The sequence below is a fragment of the Vicugna pacos genome, chromosome X (genome assembly GCF_048564905.1).
Source record: "Vicugna pacos chromosome X, VicPac4, whole genome shotgun sequence".
NCBI lineage: Eukaryota > Metazoa > Chordata > Mammalia > Artiodactyla > Camelidae > Vicugna > Vicugna pacos.
The window spans coordinates 25,819,115-25,825,114 of NC_133023.1; positions in this window are offsets into that span (position 1 = coordinate 25,819,115).

A 6,000-nucleotide genomic window follows, 5' to 3' on the forward strand; every position below is an offset into this window, starting at 1 on the left:
AGTCTGTTTTCCCGGAGAGCGGGACCCCCTCCTCCCTCGGACGCGCCCGGCGTGGTTCCCCGCCCTCCCCACGCGCGGGGGCGCGGTGACAGTCCCCCGCTGCTCCTCCGCTCAACGCCACAACTTTCCGAAACCCTGTACTAACTTCCAAGGCACAGCCTCTGCGGAGAGGAGCGCTCGATACCCCCACACAAAAAAGCAAAATAGGGAGGTCCTACCGGCGCGGCTCCTGATGACGTCGGTGAATCCGTCCACAGCGGCATCTTCCCGGGGCTGCTCCGGACCCCCCGGCTGGGCCATAGCCACACGCCACGTGCCCCTGGCTCCCCCGCGCCCCAAACTTTGGAGGCAGGTGGGTCCGCGCGGTCCGCCTGATGTTCTCCAAAGCAGGTAGCTCGCTGGGGATCTGGTGTGTGCGGGCGGATTTCTCTCCTCCTCAGGCCCTCAGCCACGGAAATAGGGATGCGTGGGGGGAGAGCAGGGAGGGATGGTGATCTGGAAAACACAGAAACACTGACACCTGGCTTGGTGGTAAGGGGGAGCCGTCAAAAAGCCCAGCCCGTGCTTGGACAGGAGGGAACAGGTGCTGTTCCCAGCTCGTGCCCCAAAATAGAGTGGGCGAGGCCTGAGAGGTGAAAGCTGAGGAGGGACCTGGGGGTCAATAAATCCACAAGCAAGTTGGAGACTCGCTTTTCCACGCTGCGCAGAATCGATGAAAAAACAGGAGCAATTAGGGGGCCGCTTGCCAAAAGCAGCACATGAGGTCATGAATGATTTAGCATTGCCACTTAAAGATGACTACACTGAGGAGAAGGGTCACTTGTTTTAGCTATCTGGGTCACTCACGCGTGTGTATCCCACCGTTGTATCCTGACTTGAAGGCACTGACCAGAAGTGGGGAACACAGGCTGAGAATAATCATATTTCCTGGGAGATTTCACCAAATTACCCACCCTTCTTTCAGTGTGTATATTCACTCTGACTGCCTCCTCCATCCCTTCCTCCCACAACTGAAGCTAGAATTAGATTGGACTATAAACAGCTCATATGACTATTTTCTAAAAATTTCAGAAGTGACTTTCATTTGGTTAGTAGCCTTACTCCTTCTCCCCACCCCACCTCTGCACACATGTAATTCATCCTGCACTTCTTCCTGCAGAAGCCCAGTCACCCTACATCCTGTCCATCACCTACCAAAGACAAATTAACTTTGTAAGAATTTGGCAAGGGTCCTAGCAACTGCTAAGGATTTTTTTGTTTTGTTTTCTTCTGCATTTTCATCCAGAGTAGATTCTTACCCTCTTCTAAAGCACTGGTTCTCTACCATTGCTAGCCAGTGGAATCATCTGGGGAAGTTTACAAAACACTAAAGCCTGTTTTCCCACCCTCGGGGATGGTTAATTGTTCTGGACTCTCAGCTGGCTATCAGGAGTGTAAAAAGAGCCCTCAGGTGATTCCAAAGAGCAATCAAGTTTGAAAAACATTGTGATAAAAGGACTTAAAAACAGACAATTGGGTGCCTTCATCAGGACAATTCTATCAGTAATTCTCTTCCATTCCCATTATAATGCCTCAGATTAAAACATAATATATTTGCTGCCCTGTTTTCCATTGCCAGATTGGCCTTTTGCATGGCAGTGGATGATTTATGTTGGCAAAAACGTAGTAGTTAGGTTTAGCTCCAGAATTTCCTTAGATTAAACAGAGCAACTCTCAGGATGGAGTCTCAACGAGGTATCTCTCAATTAGCGTCAGCTTGAGATGTTATGCCTATTGAAAATCTGTCTTTGTTCTTACTTACAGGAAGACGTCTTAGGTTTCCCAAATGGCTCTTCTCAGAAATATCAGTTCTCTAACAAGTTCATCAAATAGGAAATATTCAGAGATATATCACAGCTCCTATTTCAGAAAAGAATAAAAATTTTAAGAATTGTCCAGAATTGTTTTAAATCACAAAGGTTATACTATATATTATCATGCTACTGTAATCAAAACAATAATGAACTGGTACACGGATAGACACAATGTGGAACAAAATAGAGTCCAGAAACATATCCAGCAAAAGGGAATGCACTGAACATGACATTCCAATTCAGTCACTTAACGACAGAATATATAATAATATTTCCATGAAGTTAGACTCCTGCAATTTAATCTGTATAAAAATAAGTTCCAGATAAATTAAAACTCCAAATATATAAAATAAAACCAGGTAAATGAGGACTCTCTAACAGTTTTAAGTTATGGGAGCATTCTTAAACCAAACATTAATCTCAGGTGACTTTAAGGAGAACATTGTCACTTTCAAATACTAAGTAGTAAAATTTTCTATAAAGCCAAAGACTTTATAATAAAGTGAAAAGACAATAAACTGAGATTAAAATCGTTTAAAACATCTAAACAGACAAGAGGTTTAATATCTCTACTTTAATAAAATTCTACAAATTGATTTTAAAAAACAATCCAGTAAGAAAAAAGTGACTAGATAACCTGAACAGAAAATCCACAAAAGAGGACATACAGATAACCAATAAACCTACTGTCAGCCCAGGGAGGCTAGAGAGGGATTCGAGAAGGTGAGCTACCCCAACTAGAAGAAGGCCCGAGGAGCTGACACGGAGCAAAACAACACTTTATTCTAGCACAACAAAATGGCGTGCGCGGCAGGCGGAGCTCAGGTGTACGCGCTCGTCCTTTTATAATGCTAGTGGCGCATGCGTAGTGTCCATAATGCTGACACACACTGCTGGCGCATGCGTGATGTTCATAATGCTGACTCACGCTACTAGCGCATGCGTACGTTTACCCCTTACCAGGTGCAAGCTATTGTGAATTTTGGCCTGGGCCCCAGGGCCTACGCACTTAAGGCTGCAGACACCTATGAAAAGATATCTACCGTCTCATAGCCAGGAAAGGCAAAAGGAGATAATATTGCCCACCCATCAGATAGAAGAAAAACCAAACAGAATAACACCCAGTTCTAGAAAGGGGGGGGAGGTGAGGAAAAAAGCCATTCGTATTCCACACTGGTGAAATATTGATACATTTTAAGAAAATAACCTGAAAATAGCTATTTAAATGTGCACAATCTGTTGCCTATCAATCCATTTTTAAGAATCTATCTTACAAAAATGAAGTCACCAGTATATAAAGATATATGTAATTTTTTTTACTGAAGCCTTATTTCTAAGAACACATCCACAGAAAACAACCTAATTGTCTTTTGATTGGGAACCCATTGAAGCAATTATATCATATCAAACAATGGGATATTATGCAGCTACCTAAAAGAAGTATGATTTATACCCTAAACAAGTTATTATCAAAACAGATGAATATCAATAGAAAAAGAAAACCCAATTTTAGCAAATTAAATGAAACCTTGAATAGATGTTTCACCAAAGAGGATATCCAAGTGACCAATAAAAACATGCAAAGATGTTAAATATTGTTAAAAGCATCAAGATATTAAAATTTAAAACAAAAAGCAAAACAACTACACACCAGTTGTAATGGCAACAGTCAAAATCAAAACAAAACTAAATGGAAAATATTAAATACTGATTAAAACATAGTGTGATTGGAATTCTTATACACTTTATGAAAGTGAAAATCAAAACTTCTTTGAAAAACCATTGGTAGAATATACTAAAACAAAAATTATGTATACTGCATGACACGAATCCCACCTTTAAGTACTTTCCTAACAACAACAAGAAGAACATACCTGCATCAAAAACAGAAACAATAACTAGTATTTCACATAATAGCCAAAATTAGAAACAAACCTTAGATCCATGAACAGTAAGACTGATTAAAATATATGGCTATATTCATAGAAATCAATGTTATACAGCAATGAAAATGAATGGACTATTGCTACATGCAATAACATGCATGGATTCCACAGACATAATTTGAGTGAAGGAAACCAAACACTAAAGGTACATACTCTATAATTCTATTTATATATGGGGTTAAAAGCAGATTAAAACCAATTTATGGTGATAGAAAATAAAACTAGTTATCTATCCCTTTAGAGGGATGCAGTGATTGGTGACAGCTTCTGGGATTCTTGTAATGCTTGATTCTTGTTCTGGGTAATAGATATATTTGTTCATTTTGTAAACATTAATTAAGCTGTGAATTTATAATTCATGTATTTTCTTTATGTATATTCCCATGTAAAATTCCATTTAAAAATAAACATGGGTTAAAAGTACATGCAAATATGTTCGAGTATATAGATGAAATATTTTTATATGAAATGAGCAAATTGTAGTTTAATATTTATCTCATTGAAAGGTAAACTATATGAGTGTATATACTGTTTTTACAAAAAACTGTAGAAAAACATATACATGAACACAAAAAAGGGAAACTGTAACATTTTCAAAATGAAGCAAGATTTTCTGAACTTCTGAGATGTTTAAGTTTTGAAAGACTAGAAATGTTGCTCATTATTTTATTACATTACAAATATCTTCAGAAGTTAATTCCAAGTCTACCTGGAAACTCTGGTGTGGATGATCAAACAATGAAAAGGAAACCATTACAATCTTCCTAATCCCTAATCCATACTGTTGTATTTATTTCAACAAATATAAAAAGCTAGACTTAGCATTTTCTTATTCAAAAACTTTGAGGTTAGAGAGGCTAGAAGACTTCTTTTTAGATGAGCTAGTTACTTCTAGGTGACTGCTTAAAAAGCCCATAGAAATTTCAGATTATTGTTCACTCAGCATATTGTCCCAAGTAAAAGAATTCCATGGACCCCCTGCTAATCTTTCAGTACTCTATATCAGAAAGTATTTGCAACTAGAGAAATAAAAGACATTCAAATAATATGTCAAAGGGTTTCAGATTATCAGCTAAAGCCATTTATTTTATGAACAGCCCAGCTAGAATATGAGTAACATGGTATGACCAACTGAAAGTCCACCACTTTAATTATGAATAGATCATGGCATCCTGGAAGCTCTCAAATATGGTGCATCCCTATTATACTAACAATTAGCGTTCCATGCAACTTCCTTTAGCAGATAACACTAAAACAAATTTTAGATGTACGTTTTATACACTATTGTCACTTTTATACAGAGGTATCCATTGATTACAAAAGAGAACTTTCATGAATCAACATGGCTATTAGTTGGTTTTTTCTTAACACAAGATATTTTAGAAAAATCAGTTTGAATAAATGTATTTTAGAGATGCAGAGAAAGCATTTCTCCCTAGGAGACTGGAAGTTGAGCTGGTATTTTTAGATTCCTGTCGTGGATTCTGCAAATTTTTCCAAGAAACATTTTCTACACAATCAAGGGTAATTTGAATCACTACACTTTCCCATTCTTTCCAAAGATTTTTTTAAAGGGATCTCTTTGAAATTTTGACTACTAGAATGATCCAAATTTAAGCATTCTCTTCTGGTATGTCCTCAGACTAGGAGTGGTTTAGGAGAAGAGGAAATGTTGCCTTGATGTTGAGGATCTAATGATACTAGAGCTAAAACCTCAGTGTTAGACTTTTCTGTTCACTGTCTGAAATGTCCTAATAGTCTGTGTTGCTCAGGTTCAGTTTCCTAGGTTGAATATTGGGTAGTGAAGTTAATTTTCCTCATCCTGGTTGTTATCATCAAGCTGATTCTCAGCGGTAGGGGCTCTCATAAGCCTTTAAAAACCTCTGTACCATAAGCAGACACTATATTTTGTTCATACAAACCAAACATACACTGATACACTACAAAGAACAAAGAAGTTTTCCATAAACTTCCCCATCATAAATATTCCAAAAGCAATAAATGAGTGGGCTTCTTCAAATGATTTCTTAGGTCCTCAGATAATGGGCCAAATAATAAGAAGTCCACCCCGTTATCTCTGTAAGTGATTCTCTTGCAACACCTCACACCTCAGTTCCAATTTGACTCTAGCCCTATGTGAGCCTGATGAAAGGCTATTTCCCTCTGAATTATAATACTAACACTTGTTTAGTTCATGACTG